The sequence below is a fragment of the Nicotiana attenuata genome, chromosome 1 (genome assembly GCF_001879085.1).
Source record: "Nicotiana attenuata strain UT chromosome 1, NIATTr2, whole genome shotgun sequence".
In the NCBI taxonomy this organism is placed as follows: Eukaryota; Viridiplantae; Streptophyta; class Magnoliopsida; order Solanales; family Solanaceae; genus Nicotiana; species Nicotiana attenuata.
In genome coordinates this window covers 62051787-62066867 of record NC_031989.1, presented here as the reverse complement: position 1 = coordinate 62066867, position 15081 = coordinate 62051787, and the positions used below count along the sequence as shown (strand labels likewise).

At 42.1% G+C, this 15081-nt stretch overlaps 1 pseudogene; it reads left to right on the top strand.

Moving 5' to 3' along the window:
• Positions 14134 to 14606, top strand: LOC109236641 (annotated as a pseudogene).

Sequence of the window (15081 nt, the reverse complement as noted above, 5' to 3'; positions counted from 1 at the left end):
GTGCTGTGGGGTCCCTAAGTAAAATAAACAAAAAGAAAATAAGAAAGAAAAAAAATTATATGATTGGTTGAAACCATGGCAATAGTAGGCGGATAAGGTTGGGCGGTGGAACCAATTTCATAACCAATTTGCAATCTTGCAAATTAGCAAGTAGGCAACCGAACAGATTTTGATCGATTTTGGCGATCGTTCGTTCAACTATAAATAGGGATGATGTTGCCTCATTTCAAACACACCAAAAAAGAGAGAGAAGCACGGAGAGTTAGAGAGAGTAATCCACAGATTGTAGTCTGTGAGATAAATAGTGAGTGGGAGTAATATTATAGTGAGGTGTTTAAAATAAAGAGTGTTATTTCTTTCGAAGTTGTAGTAGGCTCTTGACACTACTAAGTTGTAATATTATAGTATTGTACTTTACCCCGTTAAAATATTTGGTGTCGTTGTTACTCTCTTGTGTTACTATGATTTATCGTGGATATTGTTCCTGGGCGGGATTATTTATTTTTATTCCCAACAACGTGGTATAAGAGCCATGGCGAATAATAGTCCGCTGTCTTTTCAGTATTCCCGTCTCACAAAAGATAATTATGAGAAATGGTGTCTACGTATGAAAGCCATTCTTGGCTCCCAGGATGTGTGAGAAATCGTAGATAGAGGGTATGCAAAACCCGATAATGAGTAAGCTCTGCCTCAAAATAAAAAAGATGTCTTGGCAAAGACAAGGATCAACAAGCCCTCACGCTCATCCACCAATATTTGGATGATGCCATGTTTGAGAAGGTGGCAGATGCTACCACCTCAAAAGAAGCTTGGGAGATTTTACAAAATTATCTTCAAGGAGTTGACAAGGTGAGGAAGGTAAAATTTCAAACTCTAAGGGCTGATTTTGAAGTGTTAAAAATGAAAGAATCCGAATGCATTTCGGATTATTGTTCAAAAGTGAAGGCTGTTGTGAATCAATTAAGAAGATATGGGGAGGACATAGAAGATGTCCGTGTGGTAGAAAAGATTTAGACTCTATGATGGTGGAGTAATTGGAGTGTTCTTTACAGGCCCATGAAGAAAAGATCAAGAGGAGACAAGAAGTGCCACTAGAGCAACTTCTTAAAACTCAGGCATCCTTTAAGGATTATGGAGGTGAAAAAAGCTATCGAGGGAATGGCCGGGGATGAGGCCGTGGCGGTCATGGACGAGGAAGAAGTAATGGTAACAACTTCAACAATGAAGTTAAAATCCACCAAGCATTCAGAGGTCGTGCTCGTGGGCAAAGAGGAGGAAGAAGGCATGGCTACTACCAAGAAAATAATGGACAAAGGTATGACAAATCAAAACTGAGTGTTATAATTGTCATAAATTTGGCCATTACTCTTGGGAATGTCGTAGCAATGTTGAAGAGAAAGCTAACCTTGTTGACGACAACAAAGAAGAAGATGAGTCAACGTTATTGCTGGCCCTCAAGGAAGAGGACAGGGATGATTGCAGCTCGTGGTATTTGGACAATGGAGCAAGCAATCATATGTGTGGATGCAAAGAAAAGTTTGTGGAGATCAATAAAACGGTGAGAGGTAATGTGTCCTTTGGAGATACCTCAAAGATTCATATCGAAGGGATAGGTACCATTCTGATCTCCTGTAAAGATGGTAGTCATAAGCTAATTCAAGATGTTTATTATGTGCCAAAATTAAAAAGTAATATTTTGAGTTTGGGCCAACTTCTTGAAAAGGAATATGACATCCACATGAAAAATATGCATCTTTGCCTTAGAGATTCAAGTGGAATTCTAATTGCTAAAATGCATACGACAAAGAATAGATTATTTTCTCTGAATCTTAAAACAATTAATGCAAAGTGTTTGAAGGCTAATGTGCAAGATGTATCATGGTGTTGGCACATGCGATTTGGGCACTTGAATTTTCAAGCGCTCAAATAAATGGGAGAAAAGAACATGGTACATGGGATACCATCAATCAACCATCCAAATCAACTGTGTGAAGCTTGTCTTCTTGGAAAACATGCAATGAGGAGTTTTCCAAAAGAGGCCATGTCAAGATCAACCAAGTCGCTCCAGCTTGTTCACACTGATGTGTGTGGACCAATCAATCCACCTTCTTTTGGTAAAAGTAGATACTTTCTGCTTTTCATTGATGACTTTAGTAGAAAGACTTGGGTTTATTTCTTGAACCAAAAATCTGAAGTTTTTGCTGCTTTTAAAAATTTTAAAGTACTTGTGGAGAAACTATGAAATTAAAGCTCTAAGGTCTGATAGAGGAGGCGAATTCACTTCAAACGAATTGAATGGCTTTTGTCAGTCTCATGGAATTCGTCGCCCTCTAACGGTACCTTATTCACCCCAACAAAATGGAGTTGCAGAGAGAAAGAATCGAACGATTCTTAATATGGCTCGATGTATGTTGAAAGCTAAAATTATGCCCAAGGAATTTTGGGCTGAAGCTGTTTCTTGTGCAGTTTATTTGAACAACAGGTCTCCAACAAGAAATGTTAGAGATCAAACCCCTCAAGAAGCATGGAGTGGAAGAAAGCCAAGTGTCAAACATTTGAGAGTCTTTGGGAGCCAGCATTGGTAACTAGGGATTTTGACGCATTTTATACTCCTTCTTGCTTATGCTTTGCTTAGAAATTCATACAAAATAGTCCCAAAAGGCTCACAAGTTGTGCTTGATTGCAGGTTTGATAAACAAAGTGACAAGATGTCCAAAATTAGCTCAAAAGGAGTGAAACTTGCACAAGCGCCAAAGACAAGACAAAGCTCAGGCTAAATAAGGCCAGTGCGGCCGCACTACATTCTCTGCGGTCCGCACTGGGAGATTCAGAGAGGTGAATTTTCAGGCCAAGAGGTAGTGCGGCCGCACTATCATTTTGTGCGGTCCGCACTGAGATCAACGCGGCCGCAATCCATTCTCTGCGGTCCACAATGAGAAGAATTAGAGAGCTGCAATTTCAGGATGTCAAGCCAATGCGGTCCGCGGTCCTTTTTATGCGGACCACACTAGAAGCCTCCGCAGCCGCAGCCCATTCTCTGCGGTCCGTGATGCCAAGGTTTAGAGAGCAGTTTTTCAAGCCAAAGCCCTAGTGCGGACCGCGGTCCATTTTGTGCGGTCCGCACTAACCCCGCAGGGGTATTTTTGTCTAAAATTATCAGCTTAGTATAAATAGCTTCTTTTCCATTTTTAGGTAAAAGCAGATAGATTCAGTCAAGAGCTGCGCTCGTGGTTTCGATATTTTCAACTATTTTGGGCAATTTTATCTACATTACATCATTGAATCTTTGTGTTTATCTTAGTAATCAATTAATATGAGTTTTTCTTCATCTATTTCTTATTTTTCTTCTTTGAATATGAGTAGCTAGACCCATAAGCTAGGTTTGTGGCTCAACCCTAGTGTGGGCGATTGATGGGTCTTGTAATTTAGGGCTAAATTGACTATGGGTGTTTGTTATTTTGGCCAATTTCATGGTAAATTGTTGAATTAGTGGTTGCAAACACTAGTTTGTGTTGAGTTGACTTGAGCTCTTCTTGAGAAAGAGAGCCTAAGTCTCTGAAATTGGTCCAACAAGGAATTGGGGCGTACTCAAGAGATTGATAGCCCCAATTAAAGGGTTAAACCTCGAGAGAGTAATACCCGACTTGAACCCTAGTTGCTTGTGCAAATATGCATACCCAATTGGTCTTGAGAAAGCCAATTCGGGCAAAATCACTCGAACCACCGAGAGGTGTAGAGTGGGTAAAGTCGTGCGACGGTTATATCATACTCCCCAATATGTCAAACGTGCCTCAGACTCAAGTACCCGTCAATCGACCACCTAGGCGAAAGTCACTATCCTAGTGCCTTTTAACCTATTTGAAAAACTCGTAGCATTATAACTCTTAGCTTAATCTAGTTGCAGTTACCTTTTGTAGTTTGATAAATAGTAAAAGTAAACAAAAATCTCAAAAATGAATAGAAGTGTAATTTGGATCACATACGCAACTCTACACTAGATAGATACTCGATTCCAAATTTTAGCTCTCTGTGGATATCGATCCCGATCCAAAATCGGGTAAAAGCTGCTCCGACCCTCTCTCGCTACTTAATTAGTAGTGCGGAGTAGGCCGCGACCACTTTTTGGCGCCGTTACCGGGGAGCTAACGGTTTTGGCTATCTATTTAGTTAGATTTGTGTTTTGTTCTTCTTTCCTTATTTGTTACTAATTTGTTTGTGTCAATACATCAGGTACAAAATGGCATTAAATGCTAATGACCCTCTTGGAAACGTGAATGCGGGGGAGGAGGTAGATGACAAGGAGATGAAGAGGTGCCTCTTGTACCTCAAGGACAACGTAGAGGCCGCCAGGCCAATGCAAATGAGAACGTCCCAGACCCTCCTCCGCCACCTCCAAGAGTGGCTCCTAGAGTTCTTCCCAACCAAGGCTATGCGAGTGCTATTGTTCCGCCCCGGATTCGGGCGGGCAATTTTCAAATAACCAACGTGATGCTGACATTATTGGAGCAGCGTGGGTATTTCACAGGCGCTGCCACTTAAAATGCTTACAAATATCTCAAGGGGTTCGTGGATACCTGTTGGGGGAGCAAGCAAACCAATGTGTCCGAGGATGCACTTCGATTGAGGCTTTTCCCATTCTCACTTAGGGGGAAAGCATTGGATTGGCTTGAGCGACTTCCCAACCATTCCATCACAACTTGGGATGAGTTGGCGGATAAGTTCATTGCCAAATTTTTCTCACCGGGACACATGGCAGCACTACGGGATGAGATCTTAGCCTTCAAGCAGGAGCCTACTGAACCATTGCACGAGATTTGGGAGCGATATAGAACTATGGTGAAGGAATGCCCCAACAATGATATGACAAAGGCAATGATACAACAGACCTTCTATCGGGGCATCAATACAACGAATCAGTGCATAGTGAATCAATTGGCTGGGGGAAATTTCATGAAGCTGCCTTATGATGAAGCTTGTGCTATTCTTGATGAAATGGCTGACACATCCTCCGCTTGGCAAAGTAGAGCCAATGTACCACAGGGTGACCCCATGGTCACTCATTTGCATAAAGAACTACATGACCATGGTCAGGCTATAGCAGAACTCACAACAACAATGAACCAACTAGCAAAGGCACAGTTATAACAAGTTCAGAATCCTCGACAAGTGAATGCTATGGAGGGTGTTAACATGCTTGTGAACAATAGAAGACAGAGAGGTCAACAGAACCAAGGGAATTCGGATTAGTTTGATAATGATTGTGGTGGATTCCAAGATGATTGTTATGATGGGCAGAACGAAGAGGTGCAATATGTGAATAACTACCAAGGCCAAAGAGGCAATTCTTCCAACCAACAACAACAATGGCGGTCCTAGGGCAATTGGGGTAACCAACAACAAGGCAACAATAATTGGAATAACTAACAACAAGGGAACAACAATTGGGGAAACCAAAATAACAACTGCAACAATCAGGGAAACTGGGGCAACAACAACAATTGGGGTGGAAACAACAACAACCAAGGTGGATGGAACAATAACCAAGGAAATCAGGGGCAAGGTTTTCAAAGGCCCCCAATGTACCAACAACCGAGCAACCCACCACCTTTCCATCCCCAGGGTCCTAGTACATCCAGCAATGAAATGGGTAGAATTGAAATGATGTTCGAACAGATGATGAAAAAGAATGCGGACTCCAATGCGCAACTGGCTTCTCATAATACTTCAATTAGGAATTTGGAGGTCCATCTAGGACAAATCTCTAAGTCTTTAAGCACACGCCCTAAGGGTGCTCTACCAAGTGATACGATAGTGAACCCAAAGGGAGGGAACAATCATGTTATGGCTGTGACCACTAGGAGTGGACGAGGCGGTGATNATTTCTGCAAATTTTCTTCTCTGATTCTGCAACTCTGTTCTTAACTGCTGCAACTGATACTAACAAGTCAATTGAATTGTGTTTACAGACAATGTTGAAACAAAGAGGTAAACAACCGGGCAGAGGAGAATCCTCCCGGGGAGGGAAGAAGAAAATGATAAAACTCACTCCCCAAGCTCGGGAAAATATTAAAAGGACAAGAAAACTGATAAAAGCTGCTGATAGGGCTGCTTCCCAGTCCTCGGGTAGTGAGTATGAGCCATCACGGGAGATTTCTTCAGACTCCATGCCAGAGTACATGGAAGACTGGCCGGAGAGGCCCGGGCTAAGAGACACACCTCCAGCATCCCCCACTGCCCAAGTGTCAGTGAACATTTCTTCTGGGTCGTCTGAGGGCTCAGGTAAAGGTAGTGGGGAATACTCCACCTCTCTCACAGTCATTATCTGGAGAGGGTGCAGTAGGTGCTGAGGAGGAAGTAGGGGGAGAATAAGAAGTAGGAGAAGGAGGTGAACCACAGGTAGGGGGCATTGCTAGAACAAGAAAGCCGGAGGTTTGGCAAGATATATTTGTTAGTGAGGTGGCGTACCACAATTTCCGGGAAATGGTGGCCGGTGAGGAAGTTGATCCTGGAGAGGAGCTTGGTAGATAGAGACTTGCTACCTCACAACCCCAATGTGAGGAGGCAGTTTAGGGAGAGAGTTAGCTGGGCGCACTTTTTGTCTGATTGTATGGATGCCAATGAGCACTTGGTCAAAGAATTCTACACCAACGTTGCCCACATCAAAAAAGGTACAAAGGTGACCAAGGTGCGGAACTTGAAGGTGTTATTTGATGGGAAGACGATAAATGATTACCTTGGCTTCGATGAGGAGGATGAGTCCCTATACATGGCAAAGATGGAAATGGGTGAGGAGGTTCGTCCCTGGCTAGCACAGTACCTGGCAATCCCAGGTACCACCCCCGACTGGTTGACTGCTGGATGCAAGATCTTGAGACGGAGTTTCAACTTTGAGGCACGGGGGTGGGAGACTTTTGTATGTAGCAGGTTGGACCCCACGACACATGACAACACCCTTCCTCTTCACCGGGCTATTTTGGTGGCTTCGATCATGACGGGGTACCCACTTAATGTGGGGAATGTGATGTCGAGGATTATCTCAATTGTGGGTGCGGAGCATGACAGAAACTATCCATTCCCCAGTTTCCTCACGATGTACTTCCGGGATTTGAAGGTGGAAAAGAGGCCCTTCGACATCAAAGTCAAAGCGAAGGCCCCTTTCTCCTGGTACAGTATGCAGGTGGATGATAACCCCAAAAGCAAGAACTTCAAGAGTACGGTTACTGCTCCAACTGGCCAGTCTGAAGAGCCAATTGTAGTATTGACTCCTGCTGAGCCTGCTTCTACTTCCACTGCTATCCCTCCTAGTCCATCCACATCAGCAAACCCGGGGATTCCATCTTCCCGTGCTCATTCTATCACTGCCCACCGGCTGAGCCAGGCACTTCTTAGTATCAACAACTGGATGCAGACTGCGTCATCCAAGGTGTCCATTTTGACTACTACGGTAGAGGCTCAGTCCGCTCCTCCACCTCCACACGTTCCCCAGTCGATAGAGGATGCTCTCAAGGAGATACTTGAAAACCAAAGGAAAATCCTCAACAACCAAAAGGTGCTTACGGATGTAGTTGATTCACATGGCAAGGCTCTCAAGGAGCTTGCTAGGGAGCACAAGAAGCTGAGGAAGACACGGGCCTCCAAGGAGTCCGTGAAGGAGTTGAGAGCGGATGTTGACAGACTGAAGGTAGATAAGTTGCCTTTAGATTTACTGCTCTAGGACCCAGTACCAGCAACTGATCCACAGCCGGAGCACTTTTAGAGGCCTCCCAAGAGGAGGAGGATGATTCCTAGAGCAGATGATGCAGTCATCCAGTTGGTCGACCCACCGGAGGCTTCCTCCAGTCAGCCACAGGATGCAGCTCAGGAGCCTGTCCAGGTTCAGGCCTAGGTCCCAGCAGCAGAGCAGCAGCCCACCGGGAGCCAGTCTGAGGTTCCCGAGCACATTGAGGACCCAGGGACCACTCAGGAGCCTATGCAGACAGACAGGCCATAGGGAGTCTCTATATCCTTCCTCGTTATCTTTTTGGTGCTTATTTTTGTTTAGTTGGCATTGGGGACAATGCCAGCTTTCATTTGAGGGGGTAGGCCCTACTGTTTATTTCGTGGATTCATTCGAATGACTGTATATATTTGTGATGCTTTTCATGCTTTCTTTATTTTTTATCTTTGGTTTGTATATATTTTTATCACTTTTCGCACTTTTATTTTACTTTGGGTTTGTATACAAAGTTATGTTATCAAATCCCCTCTTGTATATATTCATTCTACTTTCCGCAAACTTTTCGTTCTTAGCTTCTTATTTGTGATTCGTAGCTTCTTGTTTTCAATGTTTGCAATAAGCCTTTGGTTTTCTTAATACCACGGTTCTTTCCAAAGGTGGAGTGTTGTGTGAACCGGGTAGCTCTTACCAATAATGGTGGCATAACAACCTTCTTAAGGGTTTGAGTCCATTTTTCTTTTTGTTTTTAGCAGTTAATAGTTAAGGGTACCTCAAGCAAAGCTTCACTTGGCCTAGCACATTTGCCTTTGATCTTATGTCCAAAAACAAATTGTTGTGTTTAGGATGGTGAAAGTCGTGACCTTGAGACTCTTGTGTTGACATCATCAAGTGGTTTTTCGGGACCATTTTGTGCTCAAATCTTATCTAAGGTCGTTGTGGGCCCCCGACTCTGTGTCTTTAGCAATCCCATAGCTTGTGTGGTGAGTAATCGTATTGCAAGTCCATGTCCCGAGCCATTGGTCTAGAACTTGCCCTGAATGTTTGTTGAGGCGAAATCCTAAGTGAATTTTGACTTGAGACATGATTATAGGCTCTCCTTGGTCCAAATGATAGCTTGAACACTCCCATAACCAACCAATGATAAGATCCCTAGTCAACCCTTTTGAGCCTTAGACCTTTTTCCTTCAAGAACCATGATACAAGCCTATACCCGTTCTAAAAGATACCCTCTCTTGGCACCTGATCTTTCCTTTAGCACATGGCAAAAGTATAAGTTTGGGGGAAGAGACGAGGATTGCAACAAAGTGGTAAAAAGGCACAAAAATGAAGAAAAGGAAAGTCAATGAAAAAGAAAGAAAAGCAAAAAGACAAAAAGAAAGTTCAATGTGAAAAAGAATAAAAAGGGATTCAAAGTAAAGCAAAGAATGAAAGGTGTGGAAAGTTAAAAAAAGTTTGAAATGCATAAGAAAGAGTGACAGTGTGTCTCTCTAACCCCTTAGGAAGAAGTGAAATGACTCAAAGAGTCAAGTGAATGGATGCCAAATGAATCAAAAGAAGTGCTTAAGGGAAGATGGAACCTACTTAGACCAAAACATTTCCTACCCTGAACCAAAAGCCTTCACAATGTCTCCACAAAAGTCCTATATGATCTTGAGTTGAATGAAGCTTACATTAGTGAATACTCGCATAAGGGGCAAAGCATATGGTACCTAGAGCCGGACTTGTGACTTTTTCTTGAGAGAGATGAGTGAACTTCCATTTACCTCGTTCTGAGTGCCATTATTCTAAAGGTGAGGTTAGCTTAGGGAGAGTTGAGGATGTGTGAGTTTGGATTCCACAATGACTAAAGTAATAGAAAGAGTCCTTTGATGTGTTGAGTCAACCCTTGATGCTCTTGTGTCACACTTGATCCACGGTGTTTTCAAAGAGTAAATGTTGTTAATGATTCATGTGTATTGAGGGCAATTGTTAGTCCTAATTGAGGCTAGTTGAGGTCACTTTAGGACAACTGAAATTTTCTTGGACATTCTCTTAAGGGGTGGGTCTTATTTTGTTTGCTTGAGGACAAGCAAAAGCTTAAGTTTGGGGGAGTTGATAACTAGGGATTTTGACACATTTTATACTCCTTCTTGCTTATGCTTTGCTTAGAAATTCATACAAAATAGTCCCAAAAGGCTCACAAGTTGTGCTTGATTGCAGGTTTGATCAACAAAGTGACAAGATGTCAAAAATCACCTCAAAAGGAGTGAATCTTGCACAAGCGCCAAAGAAAAGACAAAGCTTAGGCTAAATAAGGCCAGTGCAGCCGCACTACATTCTATGCGGTCCGCACTGGGAGATTCAGAGAGGTGGATTTTTAGGCCAAGAGGCAGTGCGGCCGCACTACCATTTTGTGCGGTCTGCACTGAGATCAACGCGGCTGCAGTCCATTCTCTGGGGTCCGCAGTGAGGAGAATCAAAGAGCTACAATTTCAGGATGTCAAGCAAATGCGGTCCGCGGTCCTTTTTATGCGGACCGCACTAGAAGCCTCCGCGGCCGTAGTCCATTCTCTGCAGTCCGCGATGCCAAGGTTCACAGAGCAGTTTTTCAAGTCCAAAGCCCTAGTGCGGACCGCGGTCCATTTTGTGCGGTCCGCACTAAGCTCGCAGGGGTATTTTTGTCCAAAATTGTCAGCTTAGTATAAATAGCTTCTTTTCCATTTTTAGGTAAAAGAAGATAGATTCAATCAAGAGCTGCGCTCGTGGTTTCGATATTTTCAACTATTTTGGGCAATTTTATCTACATTACATCATTGAATCTTTGTGTTTATCTTAGTAATCAATTAATATGAGTTTTTCTTCATCTATTTCTTATTTTTCTTCTTTGAATGTGAGTAGCTAGACCCATAAGCTAGGGTTGTGGCTCAACTCTAGTGTGGACAATTGATAGGTCTTGTAATTTAGGGCTAAATTGACTATGGGTGTTTGTTATTTGGGCCAATTTCATGGTAAATTGCTGAATTAGTGGTTGCAAACACTAGTTTGTGTTGAGTTGACTTGAGCTCTTCTTGAGAAAGAGAGCCTAAGTCTCCGAAATTGGTCCAACAAGGGATTGGGGTGTACTCAAGAGATTGATAGCCCCAATTAAAGGGTTAAACCTCGAGAGAGTAATACCCGACTTGAACCCTAGTTGCGTGTGCAAATTTGCATACCCAATTGGTCTTGAGAAAGCCAATTCGGGCAAAATCACTCGAACCACCGAGAGGTGTAGAGTGGGTAAAGTCGTGCGACGGTTATATCATACTCCCCAAATATGTCAAACGTGCCTTAGACTCAAGTACCCGTCAATTGACCACCTAGGCGAAAGTCACTACCCTAGTGCCTTTTAACCTATTTGAACAACTCGTAGCATTATAACTCTTAGCTTAATCTAGTTGCAGTTACCTTTTGTAGTTTGATAAATAGTAGAAGTAAACAAAAACCTCAAAAATGAATAGAAGTGTAATTTGGAACACATACGCAACTCTACACTAGATAGATACTCGATTCCAAATTCTAGCTCTCTGTGGATATCGATCCCGACCCAAAATCGGGTAAAAGCTGCTCCGACCCTCTCTCGCTACTTAATTAGTAGTGCGGAGTAGGCCGCGATCAAGCATATGCTCACGTGCCACATCAGTGGAGTGAGAAGCTTGACGATCGAAGTGTCCAACATGTGTTTGTTGGCTATGATATGAGTTCAAAAAGGCTACAAGTTATACAACCCAAGCAGCAGTAAGGTGGTGGTAAGTCGCGGTGTTGAATTTGATGAAGAATTGGCATGGGATTGGGAAGCTCAGGAAGAAACTTCATATGATTTTCTTCCATATTTTGGTAATGAAGAAGAACCAGAGACCGTGGAACATGTGCAGGATACAGATCCACCTCCTTCTCCAACCAATGTTGCATCTCCCTCTTCTTAAGAAAGTTCAAATGAACAGCCGCAAAGGACAAGGAATATTCAAGAGCTCTATGAGGACATAGAAGAAGTTTCTAATTTTGATTTTTTATGTTGTCTCTTTGCTGACAGTGAACCAATGAACTTGGATGAAGCTGTTACAAACAAAAAGTGGGGACAAGCCATGGAGGAGGAGATTGAGTCAATAGAGAAGAACAACACTTGGGAGTTAACAACTCTTCCCAAGGGTCATCGAGCAATTGGAGTGAAATGGGTATACAAAATAAAGAAGAATGCTGATGGAGATGTGGAGAAATACAAGGCACGACTTGTGGCTAAAGGCTACAAGCAAAGGCAAGGCATTGACTATGAAGAAGTCTATGCACCCGTTGCCCGCATGGAGACGATTCGTTTGCTGATCTCTTTGGCGGCGCAAATGAAGTGGAAGATCCATCAACTGGATGTCAAGTCAGCCTTCTTGAATGGCTATCTTGAAGAAGAAGTCTATGTTGAACAACCATTGGGCTTCGTGGTCAAAAACCATGAAGATAAAGTGTTGCGGTTGAAGAAAGCTTTATATGGATTAAAGCAAGCCCCGCGAGCATGGAATAGTTGCATCGACAAGTATTATCAAGACAATGGGTTTACTCGTTGTCTCCATGAATATGATCTTTACCTTAAAGTTCATACTAATGGAGATATCTTGCTTGTTTGCCTTTATGTTGATGATCTTATTTTCACGGGTAATAACCCAAGTTTGTTTGAAGCTTTTAAGAAAGATATGTCTCGTGAGTTCGAGATGACGGACGTAGGGCTCATATCATACTACTTGGGCCTAGAAGTAAAGCAGATGGAGGATGGAATTTTTATCTCTCAAGAAAGCTATACAAAAGAGATATTGAAGAAGTTCAACATGCTCGATTGCAACCCCGTGAACACACCAATGAAAAGTGGGACAAAATTGTCCAAGTTTGATGAAGGAGAAAAAGTGGATCCCATATTTTTTAAAAGTCTTGTGGGAAGTTTGAGGTACTTGACTTGTACTAGGCCAGATATACTCTTTGCAGTTGGAGTAGTAAGTCGCTTCATGGAAGCTCCTACCTCCACTCATTTGAAAGTCACTAGAAGAATTCTTCGTTACCTAAAAGGTACAATTGACTTTGGGTTATTTTATTCTTCTTCTAATGATTTCAACCTTATGGGGTATTGTGATAGTGATTATGCCGGAGATATTGATGATAGAAAAAGTACAACTGGTTTTGTATTTTTCTTGGGTGATTCTGTTATTTCTTGGAGTTCAAAGAAACTACCAATTGTTACTCTCTCGACTTGTGAAGCTGAATATATAGCAGCAACATCATGTACATGTCATGCTATTTGGCTGAGAAGATTGTTGAAGGAGCTCAATTTACCACAAATTCAATTTATAGAGATTTGTATTGACAACAAATCCGCACAGGCACTCGCAAAGAATCCAGTGTATCATGATCGAAGCAAGCATATTGATACAAGATATCACTTCATCAGAGAATGCATTGCCAAGAAGGAAGTCAAGCTGAAATATGTAAAGTCTCATGATCAAGCTGCGGATATCTTTACAAAGCCTCTCAAGTTTGATAACTTCCAGAGACTGAGATCAAAACTTGGAATGAAAAAGAAAAATCAAAATTAAGGGAGAGATTTGTGGGTCCCTAAATAAAGAAAGAAACAAGTTGTAATGACAACTTGTTAAATAATGGCAGAAACAAAAAAAGTTTGAAGTTGCAACAAGAATTGGGCGGCAACAGCAAGTTGCAACACCAATTTGCTAAAGTTGGTTTTCTGATGGATTTTGCAAATTGAAGATATCAGTGTTTTGATTGGTTAGAGCTGTGGTGACTTCTCCTATAAATAGAAGCGTTCAGCTTCATTTCAAGTACACCAAATCGAGAGAAGCAACAGAGAGTTAGAGAGAGTAATCCACAAATTGTAGTCTGTGAGATAAATAGTGAGTGGGAGTAATATTATAGTGAGGTGTTTAAAATAAAGAGTATTATTTCTTTCGAAGTTGTAGTAGTCTCTTGACACTACTAAGTTGTAATATTATAGTTGTAATATTGCTCTGCTCGGGTATTGTATTTTACCCCGTTAAAATATTTGGTGTCGTTGTTACTCTCTTGTGTTATTGTTATTTATCGTGGGTATTATTCCTGGGCGGAATATTTATTTTTATCCCAACATTGTATACTAGGTATTCTCCTTTACCAAACGGTCATTAACCATAGTAATTAAGTCGTTTGACTGTATTACTGGTTGACCCTTTGAAATGCCGTAACATCTAATTCGCCGCTCAAGCATTCTGAATACATGACCTCGACCTTGGCCGAGGTGCACGTCGTTATAGCGTTGTATAGATACAACTTTGGACCAAGTAACTTTTTGTCATTCCTTTCCACGCGGATTCTTGTCTGATCAGATTTCGACCCATACAGTTCCATCAGCTAAAATTCCATTTAAGAAGATGGGGTTAGATATTGGACCAGCTGCAGTTAAGTCTTTTTGCGCATGTCTAGATATCGCCAAAACAATCATATGGAATGGACCTTTGGGAGTGTCCGAGTTTGACAAATTTGCTTCTGGAATGGCTATTGCAAGAAAACTGGAAGCACTTACTGGAAGTACTGGAGTTAAAACAATTATAGCAGGTGGCGAAACAGTTGTGGCTCTTAGAAAGATGGGGCTTACAGACAAGATGAGCGCCACATTTCAACGGGAGGGTGTGCCACCTTGGAGCTTCTGGAGGGGATACCGCTTCCTAGGGTCGTGGCACTTGATGATGCTGCTAGAGTGAGAAAACGTGATGAGCGAACAAGTGTATGCTAGGCTCTGATCCATTATGTGGCAGTATAAAAATACAGATCCTTCTGGTAGTCTATGTTGATAGCTTTGCTTACTAATCAGTTACTGCTTTTGTTAGTCGTACAGATCCTATAATAGTTTGAGAGTAATTACGCGGCAAGCCTCTTATTTTATTTTTGTCAAGTAAACTTAGATTTTTGCGACATGTCCTCTATTTAGACCAAGACTTGAAGGTTTTGATAGCTTTCACGTTGACTTTGAGTGATTGGCTTAATGCAATTCGATGAATCTTGTACGGCTATACATTAGGCGAATTTCTAATAGTGGTCTTAGCCTCAAGAAAAAGGCATACAATACAGTAAAAACGACTAATTATTCAATTATGTACATGAGTTATACTACAAAAATAATTCAGAATACCTCTATTTCGAGTATTTTGAATTGAGAAAGAAGGAAGATTTGACCACCGAACTGGGCAATAAAATTCCACTACACGACAACACCTTTGATCGAGTGTTAGATCGCTAAAATAATCACGGAATAAGATTTCGGGGAAGGGGTGGGCTCCAATGGAGTTTGAAGCTCTTAAAATGAGGGGGGGGGGGGGGGG